The sequence below is a fragment of the Ovis aries genome, chromosome 5, assembly GCF_016772045.2.
Source record: "Ovis aries strain OAR_USU_Benz2616 breed Rambouillet chromosome 5, ARS-UI_Ramb_v3.0, whole genome shotgun sequence".
Taxonomy (NCBI): domain Eukaryota; kingdom Metazoa; phylum Chordata; class Mammalia; order Artiodactyla; family Bovidae; genus Ovis; species Ovis aries.
This window is the reverse complement of record NC_056058.1, coordinates 59,588,546-59,602,491: the sequence shown is the minus strand read 5'-3', so window position 1 is coordinate 59,602,491 and position 13,946 is coordinate 59,588,546. Positions and strand designations below refer to the sequence as shown.

At 55.2% G+C, this 13,946-nt stretch overlaps 1 protein-coding gene across 11 annotated transcripts in view; it reads right to left on the bottom strand.

The window, feature by feature from the left end:
- NDST1 (N-deacetylase and N-sulfotransferase 1) overlaps positions 1-13,946 on the bottom strand; it is an 83,603-nt gene that overhangs the window by 57,861 nt on the left and 11,796 nt on the right. For 7 of the 11 annotated variants that reach the window (XM_042250985.2, XM_060415916.1, XM_060415912.1 and 4 more), the window contains exon 3: positions 6,358-6,456. The exons of the other annotated variants lie outside the window; for them this stretch is intronic. The gene's annotated coding sequence lies outside the window, so the exon portion shown is untranslated. The remainder of the gene's footprint in view (positions 1-6,357; positions 6,457-13,946) is intronic. 11 annotated transcript variants of the gene reach the window in all.

The following is a 13,946-nucleotide window of genomic DNA, read 5'->3' as shown; positions in this document are numbered from 1 at the left end:
TGGCAGAGTCAGACACGACTGAGCTACTGACACACACACAAAATTGAGGAGATACTTGATGGCAAAAGGGTACACTTCATCTACTCTCCCATCTCCTGCAGGAATAGGATGGGGCAGGCAGCAGCTGGGAGGCAGGATGGCTCGCCACCCCCTCTCATCCCTTCTGGAAGTCTTGGGGCCTCAGTGCCTGCAACAGCTGGCCTTAGGCAAATAGAAGACTAAGTTGTTTACTGACAAAAAAAAAAAAAGAACTTCCAACTTCTTGAAAAAGAGCACATTTGAGGGACTTCCCTGGCGGTTCAGTGATTAAGACTCTGTACAGTTTCAATCCCTGGTTGATGAGCTAAGATCCCACATGCTGCGTGGTGCGCCAAAATAAAAAACAAAAAGTCCATTTAAAAAACACACACACACATTTTAGTGACACTAGGCCTGTGGAAATGGCAACCCACTCCAGTACTCTTGCCTGGGAAATCCCATGGACAGAGGAGCCTGAAGGACTACAGTCCATGGAGTCACAAAGAGTTGGACATGACTGAATGGCTGAACTCAGCACGGGGCATGCACACCCACTGGCTACCTTTGTAGCTTATACTTCAAGCTCCAGCCTCAGGTGGGTAAACACAGTCCCATAGCTGACCTCCCTCCCTCATTTAGCTCCCTGATGGCTCAACAGGTAAAGAATCTACCTACAATGCAGGAGTCACAGGAAATGCAAGCTCAATCCCTGGGTCAGGAAGATCCCCAGAGAAGCAAATAGTAATCTACTCAGTATTCTTGCCTGAAAATTCCATGGACGGAGAAGCCTGGTGGGTTACAGTCCATTGGGTCACAAAGAGAGCGTCTCTGGTGGCTCAGTGGTAAAGAATCCATCTGCCAATGGAGGAGACACAGGTTCGATCCCTGATATGGGAATATCCCACAGTCAGGGCAACTAAGCCCGTGTGCCACAACTATTGAGCCTGTGCTCTAGAGCCAGGGAGCCGCAACAATTGAGCCGACATGCCTCAGCTACTGAAGCCTGCAAGCCCTAAAGCCCATGCTCCACAGCAAGATAAGTCACTACAATGAGAAGCCCTCATACCACAACCAGAGAAAGACACACACAGCAACAAAGATCCGGCACAGCCAAAAATAAAATAATAAATAAAAGTAAAAAGCAACAAAGGGTTGCAAAGAGTGGAACACAACTGAGCAATTAAGCACTTAAGTGCACACACACACACACACCAACCCCTGAGCACACCCGTGCGTGCAGTCCAGGCAGAGCAGACTTGGAGTGTTTCTACACACGGCTCTGTACCCTGGAGCCTGCAGATGGGGGCAGGACTGGAACTTATTACCTGTGCCTGGCACTGTGCTAAGCACTTTTACATACTTTATCTCAATTAATCCTTACAACTAATACTGTCATTCACCTTTACAGTTGCAGAAAATAAGGCTCAGCGATGTTAAGCCACTTAAACCACACAGCTAGTCAGTGGCAGAAATGAAATCTGAACCTAAACCCCCTGAAATGGTGACGGCTCCAGAGCCTACAGGGGAATCTTGGCAGGGACAGGGGAGAGCATGAGGGGGCCTCAGCTACCAAGCCCTCAACCAAGCCTCCACTGTGCTCTTTCAGCCCTAGGCCCAGCTTTCCCTGCCAAGGTGCTGGGGATAATGAATGAGATGCTCTGGTTGTCATGGAGATGCCATGGCAACACTGCACTTTCGGGAAATACCACGGTAACTGTGGCCACTGCTCTGTTGAAAGTCACTCATGACCCCACCCCCCATTCCAAAACACTCAGGTGCCCCCAGAATCCTCTCTAGGACCCAAAGAGAAAAGAGGCAGAGGCTACAAGGAACCTCTCAGAAACCAAGCTGTCTAGAGAGGAGGACTGGGGAGGAGGTCGAGCTCTGCCCTGGATGGACAGGTGGGCTCTGAAGTGAGACCAAGAGCTCCCTGAGCCTTTCATGGTGAAGTGCACCTAACAACCCAGGTCCCCCGCACTCACTGCCTCCACGTGCAGCAGGCCTCCCGTGAAGAGCGCTATGCGTCATGCTGTGTCATCCCAAACATCTGAGGGGCAGTGATGCGGTAGCTGCTAGCATCCTTGTTAAAGGTCTCTGTGCAAATCTCTCCACCTCTCCGAGTCTCAGTTTCCCCAGCGTAAAATGGGGTTTATACTACTTATTTATCTTGCAGGGCTACTGCCAAGACTGAGAGATGATCTGTGTAAAACTGCTCAGTGCCTGGCACATGGTGATTACAGGCTAACAAGATGATTATTCACTTAATGGATTTGGAAACTGAGACTCAAGAAGGAACTGGCCAAAGACCACACATCAAATTGATAGTGGATCCAGAAACAGGAAGAGAGGTCAGGTTTGGGCGCACACTGGAAGTTGGGAACAAGCAGATGACCCATTCCCTGTTTCCTCATTCTGTTCCTACTGAGCCCCGCCAGGTACCAAGCAGGGCACTGGGCACTGAAGGTGCAGACTTTGGGGCTCCAAGGTTCTAGGTCTCTGGCATGCTGCTGCTGTGGGCTGAATGGAGGCCAGTACCCAGAGCCCCACATGCTCACCCAGCCCAGATTTTATTTCCTGCCTGGGTCACTCCTGACCATGCCCCCTACTTCCTCCACACTCACAGGCACATGTATGGACAAGCAAACTTACATGGTGCTGAGATGTTCAAATGGATCAACACAGGCCTCCAGGCCACAGGCACAAGGATGGGGTGGGGAGTTGAGAAGAAGTGTGGGGAGAGCCCTGCAAACAGGCTTAAAAGTGTGTGAATGGGCGTTCAGCCTCAGGGAGGAGCGGCTGCCGGCTGGGCACTGGGAGCCCCACATGCAATCCCAGGGCCGTTCCCCACAGCTGACTTGGCCCCTCCCAGCCTGTCACACCCTCAGCACAGTCACACCACCGCCCATTACCCAGCCGCACCCCACAGTCACCCTGCTCCACCAGCTACCCAGCCCCAGCCTGCCCCACCCACCACATGTATAGCAAAGAAAATCCTTCACATTTGCTTCCCAGCTGTGCAGGAGTTTCTCTGGCGCAATCACACCCTTGGGAGGCTGAGACCAGAAGCAAATCCCTTCCTCTGTTGGAATCTGCGGCCCGCCCCATCCCCCACAGCCCCACAGCACCGCCTGGCTGAGGGCCAAAGGGCTGCCTATCCGTCACCCTGGAGTCCACAGCTGCCACCAAGGGACGGTCGGCAGTCTGGCTGAAGGGTCTCAGGACTGCAGAGTATATGGCCCACCCTGCGGTGAGCACACCGGGACAAGGAGGCCCAGAGAGATGAAAGGACCACCTTGGGTTGCACTACCAGGCCTACCCCACCCCCACCTGCCTTGGCCCATTTTCTTATCCACAAAAAAAGCCTACACATCCTCCTCCAAGGCCAGCCTCAGCTGAGAGTTGATTCCTCCAGCTCTGAATTTCAGAAGTCCTGGATGAGCTCTCCTGCCCTGTACCCCACCACAAAGGGCCAGACTGATGTGCCAGAGATGTCAGCTGCAATCAAGACTAGCACACCGGGCCCCAACTTCACCAAAAGCTTTCCAAGGTGAAGTGATCACCCACCCACGGTAGGTACGTAAGAGTGAAGTGCCCCTGCCAATGACCTTTCCCTTTTTCAATCTGCTACAAGGAACTGCCAAGCTAAACGTATTAAAGCATGAACTCCCATGTATTAGACATGATATGCCTGTACTACATGCTATTATTTACCCCACACCACACCACTATGAACAACATTCCCTTCATTTGACAGATGAGGAAACCGAGGCCCAGAGCAGTCTGGGGCTTGCTAACAAGTGGTAACTGGGAATCTCCCCAGCCCATCCATCCTTCAGCAGCATGCGCCCTCCAAGTCCACAGAGGACAGCTGACACAGGCCAGCGCCTGCACACCCCGTCCTCTGTTCCCTTCAAATGCTGCGCTTTCTGTTTTTGTTTTCAAGCATCTTATGTGTGTTTTAACATCAAAAGCAGCCTCTCATGATCCTGCCTGCAAGCAGACCCACAAATCAATCATCAATCAACAAGCAAACAGACCATAAAGCACTGGTTCACTCCCCGGTTCCCAACCTGGGGTCTGTGCTGGGTTCCTGGGAGGGGAATGCCCAACAAAACTCTCAAGAACCAACACTCCCTACTTGTTGAGAATTTGTCTTTCTTCCAGCAAGGCCTGAGTTGAGAGTGTACCTTTGCACCAGCTCTGAAAATGGGGTTTACTGAGCAAACAAACAAGACAGCAGGGCGGCAAAGTGGGGAGTGAGAGGGCACAGGACCTCTGCCCTTTGGCCCCACTGGAGCTCTCAGGCAAACAAACCAAGGCGGGCAGGACCCTCACAGAGCAAACTCTTCATTAGCCCCCAGAACTCCTCAAAATAGGGCTCTCTCCACCCAACGCCCAAATCCATCTATGCAATCAAATTCATTCCCAGTTATTTCTCTCAGGCTTGGATCACTGGCACTTGTGGGGGGCGGGGGGGACCAAACAGTAAGATATTTCTTTGCAAATATCCTAACCTCCCTCGCTGATGGCAGCCGGCACTGACTGAACTCCTGGTACCTTGCCAGCCAGACGCTGGCTTCCCTTGATTCATCACACCCAATCCTCACACCCTGAGATGTGGTGTCACTGATACGTGCACTTCACAGAAGGGAAATCTATGCTCAGAGAGGGGATGAAGCAACTGACTCAAGGTCACACAGCTGGGCAAGGACAGAGCTAGGACTACCCCAAGCCGGCCCACTTGGAGCCCCAGCCTCTGTGCAGCTGCCCAGCACTCCACACCATTCCTAAACTAGGTCTGCAGCCCAGAACCTACCCAGGGACGGGTAGGTTCCTGCTCCCTGCAGGTGACTGGCCCCAGTTGCCTCAATGCAGGCTGATCGGCATCCCTAGCAACAGGAAAGCATTCCTTCATGGACAGATGAGGCACCACAGGTCCCCAGAGAGGCAGGACCTCAGCCTGAGGGTCCTGACCATCCCCTGCCCCATCCCAGACAGGCAGAGACCCCACAACATGAGACAGGGAGGCTGCCTCCATGCCCCAAGCAGAGGCCTCATGTTGAGGAAGGGGAGAGCTGGATGGTGAGGGTCAGAAGCAGGAGATCCGAGTTAACAAGGCCAACTTGAAGGATATTGGGGACCAGCATGCCTCACAGGTCTGCTACACACCAGCTACTACGGCAAGCAGTGCCCAACCGTGATCTCAGTTATTCGTCGTTTTACCGTTATTCATTCCTCCCCGTCTGCCAGCCCTGCAGGGGAGCTGGGAAACACTGGCCAACTCCAGCCCCTGCCCTCCACCTCTTGTCCAGGTTGCCATATGACCCCGGACAGATCCTGAGAAACATGTGTACTCGGGATGGGGTGGGGGCCTCCAACTCCTGGAGGTGGAAGCAAACTCCACATGGGCCTGGAGTCCCATCAGCATCCCAGTGTGTCCACCAGCTCCCTCCAGGCAATACCTTCCCTTCTCTGAGCCTGTTCCTCAACTGGACAACAAGGGGGTACAGATTAGATCAAAAGTTTGTGACCTCTGGGGGTTACGGCACCTTTTGAGAATCTCGTGAAGGCTATCAGCAGACTCTTCGCAGACAGATGCCACATTCCATACAAACTCACAGAGACTGTGAACAACTCCCTCCCCAAAAGTCAAGTTAAGATCACAGAGGGACTTCCCTAGTGGTCGAGAGGCTACGACTCCGTACTCCCAATGCAGGGGGCCCAGGTTCGATCCCTGGTCACGGAACTAGATCCCACATGCCCCAATGAAGACCCGGCACAGTGAAAACAAAGAACAAACACAGAAAGTCTGCAGCAGCCTTTTGACTTTGACAAGCCATATCCTCACCATCTAGACAGGACTGAAGCCACGAAGGTAACGTCGGAGCACCCTGGGACCTCACCACGCCAGCTCCCCCAGGGCCTGTGGTAAATCTTTAACTCCCAGACCTGCTGGCCTCAGGTGGATTTGTGGACTTGCTGAGCTGTCAGGAGAAGCTCAGAGAGAAGCTGAGCCCGTCCTTTCCACCCCTCAGCCACAGTCTCCTTCTCCTCAGTCAGAAGTCTGCCAGGTCAGCCCTAGGCTGTCTCCCTGGGGCGGTCCTGGTGGTGGAGATCCTTGAGGCACCCGCTTCTGGTCCTGTATGCAGACAGGACCTCCAGGGCCAGGCTTGGGGGCCACTCCGGCACCCCAGGCCCCGTCCTGCATGGGTATGAACATGAACACACTGTGGGCACACACATATCAGACAGGCCTGGGAGGACTGCACAGGAGGGAGGGAACACGAGGCTGTGGTCAGACGGGGCAGGGAGGCCAGGGAGAAAAATGACAGGACCCACCAGAGCTCCAGGCAGCAGCCGCTCAGCTCCGCTCCGCTTTAGGTCGCCGCGTCCTCGTAATGGCTCCCCGCTCCTCACTTAACACAGCCGCGCCTAATCCTAGAGCCAGGACAAATGGCATTACTGTCAGCCCAGTCCCCTCCCTGGAAGGGAGGGAGGGGGTGGCCTGGGGGCACCCCACGCCACCAACCACGTTCGGGGAATCCTCCAGGCCTCCCCCATACTGCGTCCCTTGCCAGAGGCCACCAATTCCTACCCTCCTAAACCTCAGGAAGAGGATGTCTCGTCCGACTCCGTCCCACGCCTGGGGACCCTACAGCAGGCAGGGACCCTGCGCCCTCACCCATACCCTGACAGAGGCAGCTTCCACGGAAGAGGAGAAAGTATGTCCCTGACCCTATGCCGATGGCCCTCGCGTTCCTCTCAAGGGTGGCAGCCTGGAGCGGATGAGCCCTTGCCATCAGCAAGGGTAACTGAGCTCTGACTGCAGCTCTGCCTGACTTCCTATGTGACCAAAGCAGGGCCCGTCCCCCAATCCAGATCTCAGTTTCCCCGCCTGTCCTGAGACGAAGAGGAAGCAGGGCTGATAGCCCCTACAGGGCCAGCAGGTGGTCAAAGCACCTCGTTTTGGTCCCCACCCCAGCTGCCAGGCCCTTGTCACTGCCCCCACCAACCTCAACAGAGGAGAAAGAAGGGTAACTGCCAGAGCGCGGAGGTTCCAGAGCAGAAAAGGGCCTTAACAAAGCCCAGAGAGGAGGGGCAACTGGGCCGTGGTCACATAGGCAGCTGGATTAAGGCCAGCCTGGGTTTGCTCTTCAGCAGTAAACATGTAAGAACGTCCACCTGCGAACGTATCTGCCTTTTTAGAGGATGCCAAGGAGAACACAAGACAACCTGCTCAGTGGCAGAGTTTCAGGCCCCAAGAGTAGCAGCTGGGCAGGGGAGTGTTAATGGCATGTTTGAAAGTGTAGGGGCTGGGGATGGACACTGCTGACTGTCCAAGGCTACTCACATCACACCACGAGGGTGGCCTAGGCTCCTGCCAGCCCGCAGTGATCCCAGGAACTCCTGCAGGGATTAATAGCCTTGGCCACCTCCTAACAAGTCACCTGTGGCCCAGCAGTAGTGATCGGGAGCCTGGCCTAGAGGCACGAAAGCCTGGGGGATGCTGAGAAGCCTCCAGGCCCCATGGCCAGAGTGGAGGGAAGCCAGGAGCTCTGGGGTCAACACGGAGGAAAGGAAAGCCTGAGGCACTTGGAGCCCCAGAAGCCCCCTAATCTCCCAGAGGCCTGGTGGGTACCAGCCAGGCCTGCTGATACCAAGGAGGCTTCATCAGGGCCTGCATGAAAGCGCCCTCGTCTCTCCACGCTCGCTGGGGCTTGTCACCACGACAGGAGCCTGCTGCCAACATGCCTCCCCGCCCGGGTGAGGGCTCGGATGCTCACACGGAGGCGCAGCTGGCAGGGGAAGGGGCAGCAGGCAGGGGGAGGGGGAGGGCCTTGCTCTCTCTAGATCACAGACAGCTCGAGAGCAGAGACAGAGTAAACAGCACCAGGCCGGTGACTACTTATCCAAGGCCCCTTTTAAAGAGGCCAAGGGGCCTGGATGAGGCTCTACAAGGCACCCTGCAGGTGTCCGCACACCCCCAAGGCTCAGGGGCTGATTTCTGGAGTCGGGAGACTGGTGTTCTAGTCCTCCACTGAGCCAGGATGAGGCATCCAGGCAGCAGGCGCCCACTCTCAGGTGCTGGCGGGCACCTGCCCGGCACCAGGAGTCTCACTGAGGCACCTGAGTGCTCCTCTCAGTCTGCCTCTAAGTGCCTCCCTCGCCTCACCCTAGGCCCAGCCTCCCACTAACCTGCCAGTGAGCCCAGCCAAGCACTCCCTCCTTGCTGTGTTCACCAGTAAAATGGAATGGTGCCAGATGACTCCAAGGGCCAACCTAACTCCAAGCTGGGTGATTCTGCAGGGAGCATAACCAACCTCCACACTCAGCGCCAGGAACGGGCACAATGGCCCCCACTCCCGCCATCCAGAAGCCCATCAGGCACCACGCTCCAGGCAGAAAACATGGTATAACACCTCTGTGTAACCATGTGCTCTGCCCTTTCCTAAATGCTTGGCCTCTGCTTCATCAAGCCCTCATTTCACAAATGTGGAAAATGAGGCTCACGGGAGTGAAGCAACTGGCTCAAGCTTAGTCGGGAAGTGCTGAGCTGAGATTCGAACCAGGGCCTGGCTGTAATCCTACATTCCACGGGATCTGCCAGATAACCCAGAACTCACTACAGCTCAGAAGATGCTACTGGGTCTTTGCACCTCCCACGTCTTTGAGGGTGCAATGCTGAGGCTAATGCAAAAGGCGGGCTGCCGGAGGTGGCGGGAGCAGAGGCAAGCATGGGAAGCCCGTGTGGGTGCTCAGCATCTGCAGACTGACCAGCCTCCGGCCCGGCCAGCTGTCCACTACTGTGGCCACAAAGTCCTCGTCACCACAAGCATACCACCGCCACCACTGTGCCATATTTAAACCATCACACAGATGCAAAGCTTTTTCACAGATGCTGCTCTGGCATCACATGACAAGCTTCTAAGATCATGGCAGGGATTTCTTCCCTCTTTCTGCTATGAGGAAAGTGGGGTTCCTGGAGGAAGAGTGACTTCCCAAGAACACAGTGAGGCAACGTTTGGCAGTGAACTTGGAGCCCACACCCTCTGCCTTAGGTCTGGAGCTGTCTACTGCTCCATGCCCTTGACTTTTCAGGTCAACCAGCACTGATGGACCTATATAACAAACACTATTTTTTTTTTTTTTTTGGACCATGCTGCATGGCTTGTGAGATCTCAGTTTCCTGATGAGGGATTGAACTTGGGCCACGGCAGTGAAAGCACTAACTCCTAACCACTAGACCACCAAGGAGCTCCCACTAACAAATGTTTCTGAGAGCTCATTCTGTGCAGGTATTCAGTTCAGTCACTCAGTCGTGTCTGACTCTTTGCGACCCCATGGACTACAGTACTCCAGGCCTCCCTGTCCATCACCAATTCCCGGAGTTTACTCAAACTCGTGTCCATTGAGTTGGTGTTACACCCACATTTCATGTTGTTATCTCATTTAACCATCAAGACAGCTTCACAAACTACTGCCACTGTTCTCATTTCACGACACTGCAGTTCAGAAACATGGCATATCTTCCCCAGGTCACCATTTTAGAAAGGGGCAGAGCGGAGATTCAACCGGAGGTCAGTCTGGCTCTGAGGCCTGCAATTGGAATCTCTGTGCTCACTCTGGGACCAGAGGGGAAAGAACAGCAGACACACTCAAACAGCATGCGTGCCTGCAGGTTATGGCGAGATTAGGGTAACAGGGAGACAAACAAAGCTCTCGGAGAGCCCAGAAGATGCAGGCTGTTACAAACGTCCAGGCAGGAGGCCAGGAGTCTGAGCAAGGGACATGGGAACAGAGGGAGGTGACAGATGGGAGGGAGGCGGCCTTGTGAGACCTTGGTCAAGTGCCTTGCTTTCTCTGGATCTCAATTTACCCAGCTGTTAAGAAAAGTCCCTGGAATATCTCCAGAGCCCTCTCCACCTCGAAAAACTCTTGGACCCTGGGAAAACAAGCAATGCCTGGTGACAGCCTGGCTGCCAGCCACAGGGGAATCTGAAATGTCCTTGGCTGTCCTGGCACGATTCAACTGCTGGGTAACAGGCTTGCAAAAGCACAGGCTCGGTCAGCATGCCTGGGCACCACTGAAGTGTGGGTCCTAAGGGGGCCACATTCCACCCATTGTCAACCCCTCCATGGCTCCAGTGGAGAAAGCACCCAGGCTGGACCCAGACCAGGAATCGAGGTCACATCCAAGTGCCCAGTGGAATGTCACTCCAGGCCTGCCCTGATCCTGTTCAGACAGCCCGAGGACACTCAACATCACCCACCCCTCAAAGCCCCACACTCACATTCCCTAAGGTCAGCCACTGGGATGTAGAAACAAAGGGTTCTGTAGGAGCTCTGAGGGAAAATGACAACCTCCATTCCCACAGGACCTGTGCAAGGCAGAAGCTGCCCACGCCAAGTCAGTGAAGACCACCAGTTAAAGGAAGGGCGGAGAGTCCATCGGGGTGGCCCTCAGTTGTCACTCCTGCAGGTGGACGGGGTTCAGGCAAACTCACAGCTGCCTCCTCAGAGCATGTGTGGACCAGTCTCCTATTCTACAGCCTGCCGTGGCTCCCACCACCCACGGGGCAGAGCCCCTCAACCTGACCCACTGCACAGCCACTGTCACTAACAGCCTCTATCCACTGCATGTGGTGTGCGCCGAGGCCGTGGCAATGTGCATTTTCTCATTTACCCCTCACAGGAACTCTCTGATGCAGGATGCAAGTACTATGGTTGGCCTGTTTTCACAGATGAGAAAACTGAGGCGCAGAGAGGTTATGCCAGTGGCCCAGAGTCTCACAGCCAGGTGGCAGAACAAGGACTCACATCCACACTGGACTTTAAGCCAGGTTCTTAACCTGCGCTTTTGGCCTCTTCAAGTGCTCCCTGCCACCCTCAGAACCTTGGGGCCAGCTTAACAATTCCATATGCCGGAGGGGAAACCAAGGCACAGAGAAAAACCTCTCTCTCTGTTGGTAACCAAGCCAGGGAAAGGCCTGGGGCCTCTGGCTTCCTCTTCGAGGACTCCCCCCACGCCACCCACCCCAGGGGGAGCCCTCACCCAAGGAAGCACAACAGGCAGAAAGGCCAGGACCACTGCCAAGACAACGAGTCTTCAGAATCTGCCTTCTTCCTCTGTCCAGAACGAAGGGGGAAAAAGGAGCAGGTTTACAAAGAAAAAGCACATGAAAGGCCCAGGAAATCCTGCTCTTACAGACAGGTTCTCAAGAGTCTGGAAGGTCCTCATGGGCACTCCCACACCCCTCCAACAACAGGACGCCCAGGACCAGCCTCTACTCGCGCATCTCCCCTCCCCCAGGCATGCCCCTAACTAGCGCATCTGATCTGAAATCTCCACTTCTCTCCCTAAACCTGCCATCCTGCAGCCTTCCCTGTCTCCATAAACGTCCTTCCAGTCCCTCAGACCAGAAACCTTGCCGCTGACACTTTTTTCCTCCCACGCCGCCCATCTGACCCATCAGCACAGCATCCTGAGAAACCCATCCGGAGCCCGACCCCTTGCCACGCTGAGCTGTACTGCCACCTGTGTGACCGCCACACCTCCCTCCCTCCCTCCCTCCCGGCCTGGCCATGTTCTGCTTCCACCCTCCTGACTTCTCCCTGCCCGCAAACGTGAGTCAGCCCTCGGCCCCAGCCCCTCGGCAGCTTCCCCTCAACTCAGACTCAATAGCAAAGTCCTCTAGAAGGCCCGAGAGGCCCTAGGCGGTCCTCCCCGGCCTGGCTGGCCACCTCTCTTCCTAGGGCCGCTCTCACTCTGCCCCTGCCCACGCCAGTCTTCTGCTCCTGGAGCACATCCCAAACCCTCTTGCTGCGAAGCCTTGTGCTGCCGCACCCTCTGCCTGGAATGCTCTTCCCCACACACCCTGTGGCTCCCTAGCTCCCTCCTGGAGTCTCCCGTCCCCTCACCAGAGATTTTCCATGACCCCCACCCCTAACACAGCAGAGCCACCACTCAACACAGCTTTATTTTTGTGGCAGGCACTCTGGCCACCTGACAAATAGCCACTATTCATCAGTTTGTTGACTCTCTCTCACCAGTAGAATGTCACCCCCAAGTCCAAAGTAGGGACCTGGGCTGTTTTGTTCACTGCTGTTTCCCAGTGCCTGGAACAAAATAGATGCTCAATAAAAATGTGCTGGCGGAAGGACTATGGCTGCCCTCATCCGAGCATCTGTTGGTTTCTTCAGCCCCGAGGAGACCAGGAGAGCCTGGAGGTGAAGTGAGACTCTGCCTGTATCAGCCGGAATCTTGACAGTTGTCACGTGAACAGTCCTGGAACAAGTAACTGCTTGGACCTGACCAGGACCTACACTGGTCCCTATCTGATGCCTGTGCCCACTCTCCTGGCTACTTCTGGGTCTGACGGCTGGGCCCATGGGGCAGCTCCCATCCCCGCGGGAACACGGACTGGGCTGCAGCTGGGCTCCCCCCGCCAGTCCGCCAGTGCTGCTGGGGTCCGGCATCTGACAAAGGCTGCCCCACGCCCCCAGCCAGGGGAAGCGGAGGAGGGAGGCCCAGTGCCACGCCTGCCCTTTTCCTGTTGTCAGCAGGAGGGCCATCAGAAGGAAGCTTTGTTCTCAGAATAAAGAGCAAGAAGCCCAGTGCCAGGCGGAAACGGGCACAGAGGCAGCTGGCCCACTGGAGGCAGTTTAAGGAAAAATGAAAAAAAAATGGGATGGAGGATGTTTGAGGGGTAATTTGCACAACCAACCAGTTTCATGCCTCCAGGGTGGCTATGACGATGGTGGCTTCGCTTTTCCAGGCCAAGCCTCGAGGTTGTCACAGACAACCAGACGATTGTCCCAGCTCGGGGGGCCTGGCACTGACCCTGAGGAGGGAGGTGAGGACAGAGGAGTGGATCCTTGCCTGGGAGTCAGAAGACCTGGGTCCAAGCCTGGCTTTCCACATAATCACGTGAGACACGGGGGATGTCCCTCCCTCCACGTACCTCGACGTATCCATCTGTAAATGACTTGTGCCGGCCTGTGCTTGAAGCCTCAACCTGTCTGCCACCAGACCACCCAGTGAGATGCCTCTGAGCCTGTGGCCAGGTCACTGGCAGCCCAGGATAGTCCTCCAACCTTCTTGGGCACAGGCCCTGCCCACTGGGACCCGGGCTTCCAGCCTGCCTCCTCCCCTGCCATCAGGGCCCTCCTCTCCTGAGCTGTCTGTCACCTGAGCAGTGTTAAATCCCTCTGGGCTTGGCCTAGACTCTGACACCTGCCCAGATGCCCCTGTCAGCCTCTCCCAGGATGGTGCTCCAGACACTTTCAGTCACAACCACCAGAGGAACCCAGCATGTTAGTGCACAGAAGGTGAAAAAGCAGCTCAGAGAGGGAAAGGGACACGAGATGTCACATGGCTCAAACGTACCCAGAGGTCCACCGTTCCAGCCCTGGGCTCCCTGAGCCAAGATAGGGTCTTCAAGGCATGTCTATAGACCCTCGCGTCTAAATCCTCTAGGAGGGGGACACTATACTCTGGACTGAAAGAACCAAAGATGAGGGCCAGAAACCTGCATGCTTTTTTTCTTTAAAAAAAAAAAAAGCTTCCCAGATTTTTCTTGTACCCAGAACAATTGTGACCTCTCAGCTAAGACCTCTTCCAAGAGGGGACATCTTAGCTGGTCTCCAGGGAAGGTTAGGATTTCCATTAAAAGAGTAAAATAAGCCTTGCATAGATAGATAGCTGAACAAAGAAGCTGGGGGTTAAAGCACATTCTCTAGAAGAATAAAGCAGAAAAAGGCCTGAAGGAGGGGAAACCCAGTCCAGTAAACACTTGAACTGACTCTCCCCCACCATCTCCCATCTCCCCCGGATTCAGAGGTTTGCACTTGATGCCATCCAAAGGCTGCTGATCCCAGCCTCTCTCTGCCCTGAAGCTCCTCTAAGCCCCAGGGGAGAGTGGAAGGTG